Source organism: Bactrocera dorsalis, chromosome 3, assembly GCF_023373825.1.
Source record: "Bactrocera dorsalis isolate Fly_Bdor chromosome 3, ASM2337382v1, whole genome shotgun sequence".
In the NCBI taxonomy this organism is placed as follows: domain Eukaryota; kingdom Metazoa; phylum Arthropoda; class Insecta; order Diptera; family Tephritidae; genus Bactrocera; species Bactrocera dorsalis.
Genome location: NC_064305.1, coordinates 63,090,662 through 63,109,337, shown reverse-complemented (window position 1 = coordinate 63,109,337; position 18,676 = coordinate 63,090,662).

The following is an 18,676-nucleotide window of genomic DNA, read 5'->3' as shown; positions in this document are numbered from 1 at the left end:
AGATTTAATTCACTCACTCGGCTCAAAGTGCTTATGCCACGGCGAGCGAGACATTTCACCCTTAAGCTGCTTCACGGTAATTTAACCACGTGCAACTGCACTGAAGTGCGCCTGTGTGTATGTTTGTGTTTATGAAAGACCTTATCCTTTGCTGTTATTCCTCGATAATTTTTGCTTGCATTTGTGCTTGTTTTTGTTGTTGTAGTGCGTAAAAGCACTTTTGCAATGTGATTTGAAGAGAGCGCGCTCTGTGATGCGTTTGTGTTGGTGAGCGTGTCGCTACTGTAGCCACTCTGTAGCCATAAAAATGCGATTGCGGGAAAGGTGTAGACCCGGTGGGATGCACTCGGAGTGCGGGTAGCGTCGTAGATGGCAGTGCAATGCCACGGACGCACATGTAAGGGAGTGTTGCAAGAATTGAAGTGGTGGGTACGATAACATTACGATAGCCGGCGCCGTACGAAAAGGGGTGGCGAAAGGTGGAATAAGGTGCTCTTGCTGGCGGTTAAGGTGGTGTATGCTTTCGGCTTCAGCGTCTTCCTTGTGTATGAGTGTGTTTGCGGAAATGTGCGTTGAGCTTTTGTGATCGTAAAATTTTACGACTCTGAGTATCTGGCTGGGATCAGCAGGCACTGTTTGGATTTAACTACACGCATATAATTCTCAGTCGAAAGTTTACATTAAAATCGGGGTTGAAATTGGTAGACAAATAAAATTATCTATATATATAAAAGAAAGTTAATGTTAGTTACACCATTTATAACTCAAGATCGGCTGAACCGATTTAGCTGAAAATTGGTGGAGAGGTAGCTTAAAACCAGGGTAAGGACATAGGATACCGTTTATCTCTTTATGTCAAAATTTAATACAATTCATAAATACAAAATTTATATTTCAAATCATAAGCATTTGTTCAAAATTCGTGTTTGTAGGAATATTTGAATATTTCATTTCTTAAAAAAAAAAACGATAATAAAAACAATAAAAAAAACCTCACATCTATATATCTACATACGAGTATATGTATATGTATGTATATAAAACAAAGAGGTTTGTTCGAACACTTAAGTATAACTCGAGATCTGCTGAACCAATTTTCATGGTTATTGATTCGTTGGATTTGTCTCCACCCCGAATAGCAGAATACATATTAAAAACAATGAAAAGTCTATAAAATTGGATAATTCCAAATAGTAACTTTTTTGCATACAATTTTTTTTTAATTTTTGTTTGTTTTGTTTTTCAATATTTTGATTTGTAAATTATTTGAATAGTTTAATTTCGGTCGCTTGCTTTTTTATTCCGGCTATTCAAAAGAAAAATTATTGAAAATTAGTCAAAGAAAACTTTACGTGTGTTTTACACAAAGAGTTCAATTGCAGATTGAAATTTGTTACGAAGCCACGAAGAGGTCGCCCTAATATCGGTCGGCGTTCGTTTTGCCATCAACGTATGGCAGCCCAAGGCAAGGAAAGGCAAGAAGTACTCCCAGGATGCGGTGTCATACGTGCGGAATTATGGATCGCGGTCAATCAGCAAGCGATCATCACAGCACGACTTTTCAAACAACAGTTGCGATGTTTGATTGACTTTACCTTGAAGCAACGTACTTATATGTGGTGCTGTTGGATGCTAGATGTACTCTGTTGAGTGGCAAAATAGAGGTTTTCGGCACGCACACATTCTTCTTTGGATGGTGGATGATGGTTACACCAGATCAAATTGATGAAATCACTCAATCATGCGGAAATTCCAGATGTAGAGAAAGATCCAGTATTATATGAAGTGGTGGAAACCAATATGGTTCATGGACCTTGCGGACACTACAATCCCTTTTCGGTTTGTAGGTCTGACAATAAATGCACGAAACAGTATCCACGTGCTTTTCTTTCGGAAACACAAACTGGAAATGATGGATATCAACTCTATCGGCGTCGCTCACCAGATAACAGAACATTCAGCGTTCAACTTAGAAGAGTGAATATCGAAGTTGACAACACATGGACCGTACTATATTCACCATTATTGTCTAAATCATATTCAAAACTCATATCAGTGTTTAGTATTGCAGTTTGGTGTAATCGATAAAATACGTTTGTAAGTGCGGCACCAAATGAAGCAACATGGCGATTATTAGTCTTACGGTCGATACGTGAACTGCAATAAAGCGTTTTGTAGGATATTTACTTTTGCAATTCATGAACGTTTTCCGAATCTTGTGCGTCTCGCAGTTAATTTGGAGAATGGCCAAAGAGTGTATTTCATCCCAGAGAATACAGTATAGACAGTGGAAACATCGCCAGCAACAAAGTTAACATTGACGAGTTTTTTCTTAACTTTCGTCAGTGATCCGTTTGTGAGAACATTGCTCTATTCGGAAATACATTGATATTATACATGGAATGCATCGTCGAAGAAATAGTTACGCAGAAAGCAAGGCCAACCAGTAAATTGACATCAAGGTGTCTACTGACTTAGGACGAATTTACACAATCCACCCGAAAAACGACGATTGTTTCTACCTTCGGTTGCTATTGATTAATGTACGCGGTTCAACTATATTTAAGTCTTACTGTGAATGGTTCGATGTGTGCAAGTTTTGGAGAAATAAGCCAGCAATTACATTTGCTAGAACACGTTAATCACTGGAATGAAAATGAAGTTCGCATACTTTTCGATATAAACATCGACATTGCCAAAGACATTTTACATCTTTTTCGCTAAAAATTGGAAATGGTACAATTTCGGTTGATACTTCCGGTGGTTCGATATCAATTCCATCTTCCCTTTATCAATTCACGAAAGAGGAACTCATCACAAATGTTCGGGCATTGGCCAAATTACGATTTTCCATTTCAGTTCAAACATAACACGGCATAAATAAGGAAATGCTATGTTTTTCACACGGCCGTGGCGTGATCACGAGTTGGACGTTGGAACGTGGAACGTTGTTTATAAAGCTGCGTTACATTGAAAAAAAATTAAATGATAAATTTAACTTTCTTTTCATTTCAAAATATATAATCTCACGCAGGACAACGGCTGCGGGGTCAGCTAGTATATAATGCCGATTGCATGTTGCTATGATGTTTGCAACATGTTGCTGAAGCAGATATACTATATGTGTATTAAAGATCATACCTAACAAAGGATTTCAAAATTTAATGCTGAAGTCTACGACCATTTTTGGGTATCAGCTGGCATGTCTTGCAGGTAATATTTGAGAAAGATTTTATTCCGATATCTTCATTGGATCCTGATTAATACAACTTCTGTATGGGAGTATATAATTTTATAGGGCACACTTCTCAAACCTATTGCATGGCAGTGAAAGTACGAGTATAACACCAAGAGAAAGCAAAACGAAAACGGATATGTAAACTGACCTCTAGCAATACCAAAAGCTCCGGGAAAGACCTCTCCGAGACGTTCGATACCAATGGAGGAGAAAATAGTTCGGGCTACAGCGCTGAAAAGTGAATGTACAATCTTCTATAAGAGTGTACAAGTGTAGATCCGGTGTAGTCCGATGATACTGATATCATTGGCCTCAACAACAACGCCGTTAGTTCTGTTTTCTCCAGACTGGATAAGATAATGAAGCAAATGGGTCTGGTAATGAACGAGAGCAAGACGAAATATCTCCTGTCGTCAAACAAACAGGCTTCGTACTCGCTACTTGGCTCCCACGTCATTGTTAACAGTCTTAACTTCGAAGTCGTAGATAATTTCTTATATCGTGGAACCAACAACAACGATAGCTTCGAAATACAACGAAGAATAACTCTTGCCAACAGGCTCTACTTCGGACTAAGTAGACAATAGAGAAGTAAAGTCCTCATCGACGAACAAGGACTAGATACTACAATTCACTTATCATTCTGGGAAAGATTTATGGTCATGTGGGCATTGACAATAGCGAATACCGCAGTCGATGGAACGATGAGCTGTGCGAGGTATTAGACGTCATTGAGATAGTTCAGCGAATTAAGAGAAACTGAATGAAAACACTTGGGGTTTAGCTCTGAGAGTATTCGACGCTGTACCCGCTGGGTGGTGGAGAAGGGCCTGGCTACACTTGGAATCACAAATTGGCGTCAAGCAGTGGAATGGAAGATTGACTGGTTCACTTTTGTGAACTCGGCTATAACCGCTAAGCGCGGTCTACGGCAATAAAGAAGAAGATAGGAGTGGCTAATGCTCGATTTCGTCCATTGGCACACTGTATAAAGAGATGCTTCCACTTAGTTCGGTAATTTGAGTGGTTTGAAAGATTCGTACCAAGAACCTAAGTTTTACCCACAGAGACTCGTGATTCATGACTGAGTTATAGCATTTATACCTTTTCGATTACCGACATTGAAAACTCAATGTTATTCGGAACAAATTTACTGATCCTTGCGATATATGTATGTAAGTTATACCCACATAAAGTTTGGCGTTGAACTCCGTACAATAATTTTTATTGCTTGTCGAACGTCAAAGACCTGCGCAACATGTATCTCAAAATAAATGTAAGTACTTATATGGTATATATATGTATTTCCAACAATAACAACGGCCAGCAACAAAAAATGGCAACAACAAATGTTTTCCATAAACGGAACAACCCCCAAAGAGTTCATTCAGCACTTTATCGCTGGCGGCTACTGCTAACAACGCTTACGAGACCTCTGGGGCTACACACTGCCATAGCGAGCGCAGTGCAGTCGCAGAGCAGAAAAGTGCACGCGTCCTTCGAAGGTAAAATGAAATTTGTTTGCCGATTAAATGGCGCCACATGGTGCTGGCGCTTTAACTTTCTCTCCGCATTGTTTGTACACAAACAAACGAACTCCCACCATCGAACTGAAACTCTACTTGCTGACTGACGGCGGCAGGTTGGCGAAAATTTGCAAATATATATGTGTAAATACATGTGAGAAGCACGACGCGACATCACGTGGTCTGCACAGAACGCCAAACAAATTGCGCATTACCGTTACTTTATTTACGCAAATCAACCCTGTGGCTCACTGTTGGACTTACTGTTCGCTTGGCTAACTGTCGTACAAAGCGTCTATAGCGGCGCTGGTTCCATAATTGTACCGTTGCTTTGGCAAGTCGTCAACGTTTGGAGGCTGCATGTGAAGGGCATCGGCAGCGACAACATTTGACAGGACGTCCGTAAGTATTTCAATACTTGAATATGCGTTAGACGCATTTAATGACTGTGTTCATCTCTAACCACAGCGAGTTCCTCATGCAACTCTGCCACTTAATGCTGCCACACTCACACGTTTGTGAGGAAATGTTAGCGGAAATCTCGAGTGTTGTCGGCGAGTTGGGGTAGTTGTGAGACCCCTTTTTTGGGGTTTATTTTAACTCTTGTGTTTTTTAGCTTCACATATTTATTGGAGTGTTTTAATCGTTTTCGTATGTGTAACATTAAATAAATTTCCAATGACTTGGTCGGGGAGTTGGCAGGCGGCGGGGTTTGGCTTTTGTGTACATTCAAAGTTCATTTGCATAAACACTCGAAGCGCTGAGAGCTGACTGAATGGGAAATAATATGGAGTGGGCAAGGTAAATATATGCACCTAATGGGTTTAAAAGGGAAACATGCTCGTCTTAATGAAGTTTTCATGGTAAAGGTTAACGAATTTGACTTGAGCGAAGCTGCAAAGTAACTTGTATCCGACTGCGGCAGCAAAGTATACATATACTTTTTCTAAGAGATGCCTATCTGCTCTTCAAATTTCTCTTGCACTTACAATAAGTTTCCTTTCGCTTGACAGTATTCGTCTGAGACATTATGTGTGGGATGTAGGAATTAATTGATCGCTGTGAGAGCACTTCTAAGATTACAAGATCCATTTCCTTTAATACATCTAATAAGTTTTTATGAGTACAGCATAGTTTTCTTCAGAAAGTAATGCAGTAGAATTGTGGTTGTTGTGATGCTTTAGTCTCCAGCGTGATACTTGTTAAGGAGAACTCTCTTCAAAATAGATATTGATAAGATGTACATATGGCTGGTTTTGATTCACATCCCAAAAACTAATCGATTTATTCTTTCCGCTGAAGTTTTTCTTCTTCTTTATTACTAGAATCGTGGGTCAATCTGGACCGAAAACACTTCGCCAGTTTTCTCTATAGTTTGCAAGGTAATGCTGGTTGTACATCTCACGTTCATACAGGTCGCTATGCACTTGGTCTTTCCATTGGATGCGCTCTTGCTTTCATTGTTCATCCATGGGCCTGAAATCGATTGAGCTTTTTGCTGGAAGCAAAATGACCTAACCAGCCTATTCGTTGGAATTTTATGTGATTAACTATATCTACATTGCCGAAAAGCTTATAAAGTTGTTGGTTCCATTTTCTTCGATACTCATCGCTTATGCAGACGGCTCAAAGTTCTTGTGTAGAACAGTTCTCTTTCTCTTCTCGGCTAATCATCGTCCATGATAGGAGACTTATAGAGCATAAAGTTAGTTCATCAAGAGAACGATTAGTTTCGAGAGAGAAAGTCTTATTCCGTTTTTTTTTCAAATTTAAGGCGGCTCACAGTCACATAGTTCTCATGGATCTTATGTAGTGTAATCATTGTAAATTTGGTTGAAAAAATAATAATGCAGAGTTTACAATAATTTCATTGTTTATTTTTGATCCTAAAGTCATAGAGCATATTTTGGAAAGCTTCCGGTTAATATCTTTTTCGTTGCGCGAGCCTCTCTGGATATTTACATCAAAAAATAATTTCTCATCTCTCTAACATACGATCGTTATTAAGAGAGCTCTCATCGCTGAAGATGATTTTTCTATGAAAATCTGGATTATTTTCAAGTTGTTGCTCAGCCCAATTCAAGAACATGCGACGTTTCTGGTCGCCAAGCGGCTTCAGTTCTTTCGTCAATTTGATCTTTCAAGGATGTAAGCCAAGATCTTTTCGCAAAATTTGCCTCAATGACGGCATGAGATGCCCAACGCTTGAGAACGACTTGAGAGAGACTGATTTGGGTCCTTCTCAATTGATGCACTAACGGCAGCAACATTCTCGACACTACAGGCACTTATTTGTCTCATTAGTACGGGAGCATTTTGTACTGTGCCTGTGGATTAAAATTTTTTAACTAGACTTTCAATTGTTAATCTGACAGGACAACCATAAATTGGACGTAGCGCTCTTAAAGTTGAAGCTATTGACTCGTTGTTGGATCGTAAATCTTTCCATGATGAAATAGCAAACCTTACTGAAGAAAAATGTCAAAAGAGTGTGAAAAAATGTAGCATCGTTTGCTGTCCCTATCAGCCTACTTTTGTAACGCCCCTATTGAAAACCCCATTGTTTGCAGGCTGTAATATCAAAAAGCCAATATAGTTTTGGAATAAGCCTCAAATCGTCAAATTCCACATTTTTCTGTTCGGTGGAAAAAATATAAGTGGAGAAACCCCTCTGAAGTCATGGACCCTTAAAAATTTTACACAGAAGTGTATTAGAGGATTTTACCGATTTTTTAACTCGGTCTAAACTGTCCTCAAAATATAAAATCTATGAAAATGCAGCACTACTTTTATTGCGTGAAAATGGAAAGGTCAAACTGGAATTGATATTTGCATTTTTGGGCTGATCTTGAAACTATTTTGAACGACCAATCTTGACATCATAGTTTTAGAAAGTCACATATAGATGAAAAGGACGTTCTCGAGCAGCTGAAATTATCTACTAAAAACATTTCTACCTCGGTGAACTGATTTTATTAAGTCGGAATTCTATAAATATAACTTTACACTCTCCAGTCTTACTATATTTCTACCGATTTTCAATTAACTTGAAAGTTCGAAAGTTTTCCACTCAAGTTAATGTTTCAAAGTGCCTTCTTTCAATTAAAAATTCACTTAACAACTTCCAAAGTGCTTAAAATATTCATTCGCTTTTCGAAACGTGCGCAATTTGTAACAGTTAATGCGTCTTTAAGGTGTCAGCGTGCAACGTCTGATGCTGTCAAGCGCAAAACCACCCTCCAGGAGCACAAAAACTCAAAGAGAAAAGCCACCCACTCGAAATAGCAAACACATGCCGAATATTTGGAAACGAAAAAAACTAAACGAATTCGTACAAACGGCTTAAAATAATTACGTAAAATTTCGGAACAATTTCCACCCTCGCCAAAATTTGATTGTCTGTGTGTGTTGTTGTGCGCTTGTTTTTGTTTTTGGGGTAAATCGAAGGCAGTAAATTTCATTTGTAAAATTCACTAAACAGCCGGAAAAGCACGCAAACCGCACAGTTTCCAAACAAGCAGACACTCGAAAAACAACAACAATTAAACAAGCAAACGGCCTTGTACGCCACCGCCACAACAACAACAACTACAGCCACTGTGTAACAACGCGTGTGCGGAGCTTTTTGCTTGCGCTCAGTATTTACATTGGGGCACAAAGCCACAATCGGCCGACGCGACAAGGACTCTACCGTTAACTTGATTTGTTGTATTTGTAAGATTTCCTAATTCTATTTTTGGCAAAATGTGTTGACGATATCTAAATCGGTGGGTGTACGAGTATGCAGCGTCGTATTCGTGCATCTCGGTGTTTTAGTGTTGCTTTTTTATGTTTTTGTGGCCTTGCAATGCCGCTTCGAGAGGGTTGTAGACTCTTGCAACAAGGGTGCAAGCGCCTGCAAGTGTGTGTGTGCAGGTGTTTGTGTGTGTTTATTACATTTTTGACGTGTGTATTGTAATTTATTGGGTATATTTTGGTATTTTATGTTTTTTTCTGGGGGAAACAAGCAACTCGTCTGGCCTGAAAGAGATATCGAATTAATGTTAACTAGACTTATGGTTGGCGGAAGGGCTGTGCTTAGGTAGGCTGTAGCGGCGGTGGGTGTGAAAAAAATTAATATATGCGCATAGCTTATTGAAAAAGCAGGCAATTGGTTGTCAACTGAGATAATCACTTTGATATTTTTGCAAGATTTCAAATTAATTCACGCTTTCTAAGACTCTTTTTTGAAGTGGAAGAAATGAAAGTCAGTGCGAGATCAAAGGAATCTTCATGCAATTAATATTACGGATAAATGAAAAGGATTACATATTTCAAGGTTCATTTTGCTAGACTTGTTAAGGTTCCTCAAAGCAAATAAACTAGTTTTTGTATCATATATATTTAAAGTTGCCAAAAGTACGAGTTCGTCGATGGGCGTTGATCAAAGATGGCACTGGACAGTTTTATAAGAGCCGGGATCAAAGTTGGGCAATAAGTGTGGGTACCCCTCTTCGAAATCAAACGCAGAATAACTCTTAGCAACAGGTGCTTGCTCGGACTGAGTAGGCAATTGAGAAGTTAAGGCATCTCTCGACAAACAAAGGCCACACTCTATAAGCCAATCATTATTCCCGTCCTGCTATATGGCGCAGAGGCATGGACGATGGCAACATCTGATGAGTCGACGTTACGAGTTTTTGAAAGAAGGGTTCTGCGGAAGATATATGGTCCTTTACGCCTTGGCCACGACGAATATCGCATTCGATGGAACGATGAGCTGTACGAGATATACGACGACATTGACATAATTCAGCAAATTAAGAGACATCGGCCACGCTGGCTAGGTCATGTCGTCCGAATGGACGAAAGAGAGAAGAGTTTACGCACAAACTTGGAAAGTCGAAAAAAATATTATTCTATGGGTTCAAAGTGGTCATATCCAGCTGCTGGAATTATACGTTGGAGAGCCTCCTGTAAATTCACTTCTTTGAAAAAAAAACTGCTTAAAAAGTGTACCAACAGGATTTGTAAAAAGGCGTGGTAAAGCAATTAAGCAATATTTTCTTTGAACGAGAGCGTTGCATCTTCCAGCAAGATTCTGGTCCAGTTCAAAACACAAAAATCACTCAACAGTGGCTTAAAAGCAATATTCCTGGTTCCAAAGGCGTAGATGATTGGCCGTCTAGAAATACAGATTAATTCCAAAAGCTACTGTTGGAGAACATGAGTTATCGAGAAACTTGGAGAGTCTCAAGACGTTGGTTCAAGCAATGCTGTCAATGACCAAATCGTTTGAGGCTTTATTTCGAATAAACTTTTTTTACATTAAATAAAATTAACTTCATTAAAAAACGTATTATAGTTTTATTATTATAACGACCTGAACTTGTTTAAGAACTAATAGCAGGACTAAGGACATACTCAAACGGTTCTCTAATAGGTTTAATATTTATAAATTAAGTCGCCACAGTCAAGTGAGTAACCGGATGATAAAAAGTGTGAGACCCGGCCTTAAGTAACCGTAAAGGCTTGTTCTCGCCACAAAAACTGTAATTTCGAATCGCAAACATAAGAAACCTCTTAAAAGAACTTTCATATGGCAAGAATGCCTGGAAAAATAAAGGTAATCCACATCTCCTCATTCTAAAAATTCATAAAAACTTAGACTTTACATGGGAATGAATGTGAGTGATTCAGAACTTCAAAGAAATAACAAATTTCCATTACATTATAATATTTCAGTTAATGGACTTAACCCCAAGACGTGAATTCAATTGAATGAATTCTTCTTAATCAACTTATTTAGTTCCCGAATAGGACACAAATGAGTCGGTAGAAAATAAAAACCCATATATTATACATACATATGCAATGTAATACATTTCTATAAAAAAACACATTAAAGCTAAGGACCTTGAACAGTAGAGTGAAAATTTAAGTTAAACTTTAAATATAACCTCAAAAATATCTTTAAACACGCAATGACTCTACAATGACTAGATGCACTGAAAATTCCAGCCCAGCTTCCAAAGAGAAAGACAGAAGTTTAATACATACATTAAAATAAAAATATTCACCTAATAAGCAACATGTTGCTAGGCAATAATAATGTTCGATGTTGCTAAACATGTCAAATGTTGCCAAGCACGTCAAATGTTGCTAACGCTTTGCACCTTCTCTTTTCTAAACGAGTATAAATACCACGAAGGTCTTTAACATATTATTCACTTCGATGAGCCGCCTATTGTGAGTATAGAATAAAGCCTGAATAACTGTATAGCTTTTTAATAATTTATGCACACAATGCCTCGAAAATCCTATACTCATCCATCTTCACTGACAGAAATCACTGGCAAATTAAATAAACGCAAATCAAGCTGAAATTCAAGTCAATTTTGTAAATTTACATATTGCCCTCGAGCTGTGGCAGCATGTAACAAACCCACCACACCTACCAGAATTACTCGTATTAGAGCAGTTGAGAGAAATAGCAAGAGGTCATTGCAGAAAAAGTGATGCAGCGCGCCTAGATGTATGCACTAAAAGTTGCTAATGAAAGGAAAGGTTCTAACAAAAGAGTTATGACATAAAATATTAATATTTTTAACATAGAAAACTATAATATTATAATTTTCTACGTATTTTTCGGATGCCACAATTGACACAGGCAGCACAAAGACTTTTAACATTATTGACCACCAGTTCAATTTTAATACAAACACATATGGATATCCCCAAAAGGCTCAAAATTCTTCCGCAAACATCAACACTTAATCCCTGCCGGCTTCTGCTCTCACAGGAGTCTTAGAGTGGGTGATAATACCTCGTATTTCACATTTTGCCAACCCCTGTCCTGCACATATACCTCCTGCATCTTGTGACCATAAATTATAAATATATTTGTTGTACGAGTATTGTCAATGTTTTGTCTTTTTGTATTTGTGAACTTTGTGTTGTTGTAATTTTACATTTGTTGCTTTCACTGCTTTTGTATAACTGTTTGTATTTGCATTAGCTCTTCGCTGCCGGCTGTTGTTAAGTTATTTTTAATAATCTTAGCGATTTGTTTGTGTTTTCTGCCTTGGTGTGGGCGTGTGTTTGGGTGTGTAAACAGCAAAGGGCTTATCGTATGTTCTTTCTTGTGTACTGCAGTTCGAAAGTACAGGCTAAGGCATTGACAAATATTTGTAAAGGATATGCAAAAATCTTTAATGGCTTTGTGTTTGGGTGTTGAATCAATGTGAAAGGGTTCGACCAAAGCGATTCAGGAATGGAGTTATATTTCAAATAGTTGATCTAAGTGTAGTGGATTAAAATTATGAAAGAAAAGTGTTATTAGAAAAAAAATATTTCGATACAAGAGTTTTTTTTTGAAATTTAATTTATTTATTTTCAAGTGAAATGCTTTTTATAATATAATTGTTCATAGTTTCTGAAATTATTCTTGCAAAATGCAATTTCTAAGATCTCGACCTTCTTAGCATGTCTAGAAAATATGTGTATCTATAATAAATAATAAATGACACTAATTTATATAATCATATGGGACAAAGTCAGCCGGGTGTTCGAAAATGGTTAATAAGGGATAAGTCAAATTTTCACCCAATTGTATCTATTTCAGGCACAAAGCTATATTATTATGATTAAAACATGTTCTGTAATTTACATTGAGATAACCCAAATATTGGCCGAAATATCCAGCATAAAGTCACCTGGAAGTTCAAAACCTTTTTATTAAGTACAGGGGCGCTCAGGGCTTCGATTCAACCCGTACAAAGATATATCACTGTCAGGAAGGTTTTCTGTCTGAATTTCAATTGTATATCTCACACATTGACAGATATTTTCGGTCAAAAGTCAACTATAGACTGTGGGGTTCACATAATCGGTACCTAGGGGCTTGAACCCCTTCGTACAATTTTTACTCCCTGACTCCCATAAAGCCTTCTCATGTCATCTCGGAGATAAAATTTAATGTATCTGGCGTATTTAGTTATTGATTTATTACAGACTTTTAATAGTAACGTTATATGGGGAGTGAGCAGGGTTATCATCCGAATTCATTATTTGATAATATGTGTGACCAATGTATAACTTAGTGAATATTAGATCATACTACATTACTTTCAGACCTTTTGTAATGCCTAACCTCGGCTTTCTTAAGGACCTTTTAAAATTTCTTAATCTCAAACCCATTGGAGACCCTTTTTAATAGGTTGTTTTATTCTACACTTCCAAACTGTTTCTATTCCACCAAAACTAGCCTCAAAATGTCATCCACAACTGAATACGTTTATTGTTTATTTACACATAAACACCTCTTGCTACTTTGAATACAGACATTGAATATTTCTACTTCACTTATTAACATAGCTGACGACTTGTCGTGGAATATAATTTCTTTCAAATGAACGCTTTGTTTTAAAATTGTGTTATTTGTGGGGAAACCCTACATGAGACTAGCAGCACCCTATAACCGGTGTCCCACTCACCTCGCAAGCTTGACCTTAACTCCTAACTCAATTAAAAATTGCTTCCAAGTGTGTTATGAGTCCACATATAGTATATACATATGTATGTATGTACATACATACATGTTATAATTACATACAAAAAATGTAAAAACATGTTTTTTACTTTTCAATCGGAACTCGCACTGATTGACCGCTGCGGCTGAGGGCATTCTACTTTATTATTTCCGAGCGGTAGATCCAGCAACTTTTGCCCGGTGAACGTTGCGGCGTTCATTGCACCGGGATAAATTCGTTGACATCTGGACATTGGTGCGTGTATGTATGTGTGTATGCAAATGCAAATCGCGCAAATATTTATTATCTTGCTAATATGTTGAAATTCGCAGAAATAAAGCTTTTTATTGCAACTAATCGGGTTGTACAATTTGCAAATCATTCACTAGCTTGCCTTCACTGTCTGCGGTTGTTTTCATATCATCTTTATGACACGCCTCTGCCTGATTGCGGCGTTTGACTTCTTTTTTTGCGAAATCTTTTATTTTTACAGTCTTAAACAGCTGTTTTTGTTTTGCTTTTGGGTTTTATTATGTTCTCTTGCTGGCTTGATTAAACAAATCTTCTTCTCAAATGCACTTTGTCTCGCATTTGAATGTTCTAGTATAACTCGCTCTTTTCAGGACAGGGTAGAATAAGTTTGGCACAAGTTTTTAACACCCAGAAGAATTATCGGAAGTCCGATCCCACATTCATGGAGAGCGTTATAACTGCGGATGAGACATGGGTTTATGAGTATGATATTCAAAAATGTCAACAGTCATCGGAATGGAGAGAGAAAAACGAGCCCAAACACAAACAAAAAAAAATCACGCCAAAGCCGCTCAACAATTAAAGTAATGGTCATCGTTTTCTCCGATATTCATCGTTCGGTGCATCATGGATTTGTTCCGGATGGATAGACGGTCAATACGAAGTTCTATTTGACCATATTGGTCGTTGGCATAAGTGTATTACATCTAATGGGGGTTACTTTGAAGGCGACAAAATACTAGGTTGTTCAATAAGTTTTGACGCTCGATAAGAGAGGGCGTTGCTACTAGCACACAATTTTTGTTTTGTTGATGTTGATTGTCATTTCAATCTGTCAATTCATTCTTTGTTTACAAGTCATTTAGTGTCGCCTTGTCGCAGTATTTTTTTACAATGAAAAAAATTGAATATCGTGCAGTGATAAAATTTTTATTTTTGAAAGGTGTAGCACCAAAAGAAATTCACGAACATATGTTAAAAGTATGTAACGATTATTCACCGTGCAAAAATGCGTTGCTGAATTTAATAATAATAACAAAACGTGGTAGCCTTGAAGACAATCCACATGAAGGACCTTCAAAAAGCGCATCAACACCAGAAATCATAGCCAAAATACAAGTTATGGTTTTGGAAGATCGTCGATTGACTGCGAAAGATTTACTAGAGGCTCTACACATCTTATTAGGTAGTGCAAGCCATATTTTAAATGACATTTTGGGTTTTAGAAAACTGTGTGCACAATATGTGCCGCATTCGCTAACAATGGAACAAAAACACATTCGAATGCGACTTACTCAGCAACATTTGGAGCGTTTTAAAAAGGATAAAGTGGATTTTGTTTGTCTATCAACACAATAGATGAGACTTGGGTCCATCACCATGATCCAGAATCAAAACACGAGACTAAAGAGTGGTGTGCACCTGCTTGTACGGCTTCGAAACGAGTTCGTGTCCGAAAACCGGCCAAAAAGGTTATGGCATCAGTTTTTTGGAATGCGAGAGGAATTTTGTTAGTGGATTACTTGCAAACTGATAAAACAATCAATTATGAATAATATTGCAACCTTTTGGACCAGTTGAAGGAAAAAATTCGTAAAAAAAGACCCGGTTTGCGGAAGAAAAAAATGCTTTTTCATCAGAACAATGCACCATGTCACAAGGGCATCCATGAATTTTAGTTCGATTTGTTAGAGCATCCACCGTATTCATCAGATTTGGCCCCCAGCGATTTCCATTTGTTTCCAGAACTCAAAAAATGTATGTCATTATACATATGTCATAACGGCTGTTGAAGCGTATTTTGCAGACCTTCGGGATTCTCACTTCAGGGATGGGATCAACAGATTGGAGGATCGTTGGAGCAGGTGTATTATTGTTCAGGGAGACTATACTGTATAATAAAGTTTATTGAACAACCTGGCAAATATTGATGGTTAAGTAAATATTTCGCGTTATAAATTCTTGCTCCTTTTCGAGGTTTCCTTCTTTTTTATAGAAAAATGTTTACTATCTTTCTTTGGCATTCATTTTTTGCAGTTTATCTCTTTCAAATTTTGACCGCTTCAAAACGTAAGATCGATACTTATAGATATTCTTAAAATAATGCACACCGTTACATTTTTAATCCTTACAATTTGCGAGAGTTTAAATGCTCGGTAACTCTCGATCTTAGCTCTTTGAACGGTCTCATTGTCTGCAGCATTTTCATTCATTAACTCAAAAATTTCTTAGGTGAAAAACAATTTGCCTCAGCAGTCGCAAATACAAGTCAGTGGCATTAATGTAAGCAGGACAAAACAAATTGCAAATAATTACAAATTATACGCCTGTATGAAAAATAAATTAAAACTCACTGAAGTGTAAATGAGCTACTCAATACATAAATTGAATGATTTAATGAATGAAGCTTCGATCTAGCAATCAAATGGACACTAATGTAGTTCTATTAGATTTTTATCGCATGACTATTAATGGAAAGTTTTACAATAATTAAATCGAATGCATATGCGAGTATAAATATGTATGTATGTATGACCAGAACTCTTCTTTCCTGGTAATCAGTAATTTTCTCGTTTATTGGCAATTAAAAATTGTCGTAACAACTAATAATTCGCACTTCCCTAATTGGCGTGTCTGCCAAAGTGAGCGCAAGAGCTCCTCTACTTAGGTAGATGTAATGTCCGTTTAATTAATTCCCAAGCCAGCAGCATCTCCCAAGACTTTCACCATTACCTCAGAGTAAATGCGCCAGCATACTCGTATTAAGTCACCGCGACTAGCAAGACATTCTCCACAATTGGTTGGGTCAAGTATTTAATGGTTAATCAGACATTGAAACAGACAGCTGAGCGGCCAACAACGTGTTGCCAATCGTCAGTGAAATGTCAGTTGTCGGCGAGTAACGGCATAATTACCACACTTCGAAGTCGCACGATTGATTTGTGGACTCTGTCACTGCGAAGACGCGCGGAGGTGGGTGTTGGAGCTGGCGACTTGTAGCAGCTCAAAATCGTCGTTTGGCGACGAGTAGAGTGAATGTTGCAGCAACGTGCGTTATTGTATGGCAAGCATCACGAGCTTGCCGCGTTGCCGCTTTTAGTTGTTTGCTAGTTGTGTAATCTTGTCGGCTTTTCAGTCATTTAGCAAAGTTTTTCTGCATTTCATCTCTCTTCTTCTCCTTCAACGTTATTCCTGGCGTTTCGCTTTGGCTTGCTTCCTTTCGTGCGTCAATACGCGATCGCCAATTACGACAATTGCAGCAGTTACAGCGGCTGCAGGCAAAAGAAATGACCAACACAACAACAACAATTATGGCTCACTAGTATTTCGCTCGTTGTAGTTCTGTAGTCGCCGATTGCCGCTGTGGCGTTTGGGCCTTTGTCGCACATACACATTTTTGTTGTTGTTTTCCTTTGTTGGATTTTGTCACGCTGCATTTACACATTCTCTCCCTATTGCTTTGTATTGTTGGAGTTTTTCATTCGCATTGCTGTTGGTATTCCTGTGCCAATTGCGGCAATTATCTACGTAGAATTGCATATATGTATGTATGTGTGTCTGTATATATGTATGTGGTATAAAGGTTCCATTTTACTTTACTTTTTTCAATTAGCAACAGTTGGTTGACCTATAGCTTTTGTTGTTTCCTTGTCTTGTCTGTTTGTATGGATGTTGTCACGAAAAGAGCGTTATTCAAATATTTGGTACCAATGAGTTCAGAAAGTATCCAATAATTTAATTTTACAACGGTACTCATATCAGAAAATTTCCTACAGAGATTATGAGATAATAAACGGATAAGTTCTATATTTTACCGGTAGATCGCAAGTGGTTTGATGGCAACTAAAACTATGGATTAATGTACGTATAGAAACCACTTTATCTTTGGAAGGTTTCGAAAAAGGCCCAAAAATAATAATATCGCTCGACGTCATCAAAAAATTCCGAAAAAAAATTTTTATACACTCTACGATAAACCTCATGATATGTGAAAAAAGTTCTATTATAGAATAAAAATTTCTATGAAAAAAAATGTCAAAAAACAGGCCAGATTATCCTACTGACCCCTTTATATTGAAGATAGATTCCTTAGTGGAGAACCGTTTGATCCTAGGTGTACATGTCATCCATGAATGTGGGATCGGTACTATTTTTGAAAAAAGTTCAGCTTTATCAGGACGAGTCGAGCATATTTAATTTCATACTCAAAATATTCAAATCATTCGAACTCAGAAGAGAGCGCTCTTGCCATCTGTCTAACCTGATGATTTTCAAGCACCACATCCTTCGCTTTTTAATATTTTCATTTTTTGATGAGGTCGTAGGTCGTTAAGAATTAGGCATGTCCTCAACGATCTTTCGACCGTCTTTGAAGACTTTGTACCTCTCGTAAACTTGTATTTTTGATAAAACTGAATCAACGTAACCAATTCATAGCTTCCGCTATCCTCACAAATCTACTTGGATTAACTTTATTTCCGCTATATCATCGGCATGTCTGAAAATGTTAAACCCAATATTATGAGTATTAATCTAGCAAAGGCGTAACATTGAAGAAGGAAATGTTGAGATGACTCAATCTCATTCTTTTCCAAACAATTTACATATGTTACTGACATTTGGCAGAATTTTAAATCTATCCGCCTGCAATAAGATTTTTCAATGTCCTGTTAAAATTCCTATAACTGTTGAGAAGTAAACTCTGCTGAAGGCCCTCAAAAGACCTTTTACGATTTACCTTGGGCCAGAAGAACCTTGCATTACACACTTGCTACTATCTGACCAGTGTCGCCGAACTCGTCTGAGACCCAACCATCCAGTAGTATGAAGTCAGTGTAGTATCCGATACCATTCTACCGCTAGTGAGACAGAAGTATCTGCCTTAGTAAGCATATTAGCCTTGCAGTTTTATGCAATTCCGCCTGCCTGCCTGGGGGTCAACTTTCGTTTAGTTTTAAGTGAATACCTGCCATATATGACCTAACCGTACGGTGCTTAAAAGCACATAGTAGATCAAAACAATGCATTGACCAGCGCTTCAAATAAAATTTTTGAAATTATTATTTGGTTCCAATTGGTAAGATGGCAGGGTCACCATTTCCACCTTGGTCGGGCTCGAGGCAAACCTATAACCTCTGCCGTGCTATAAG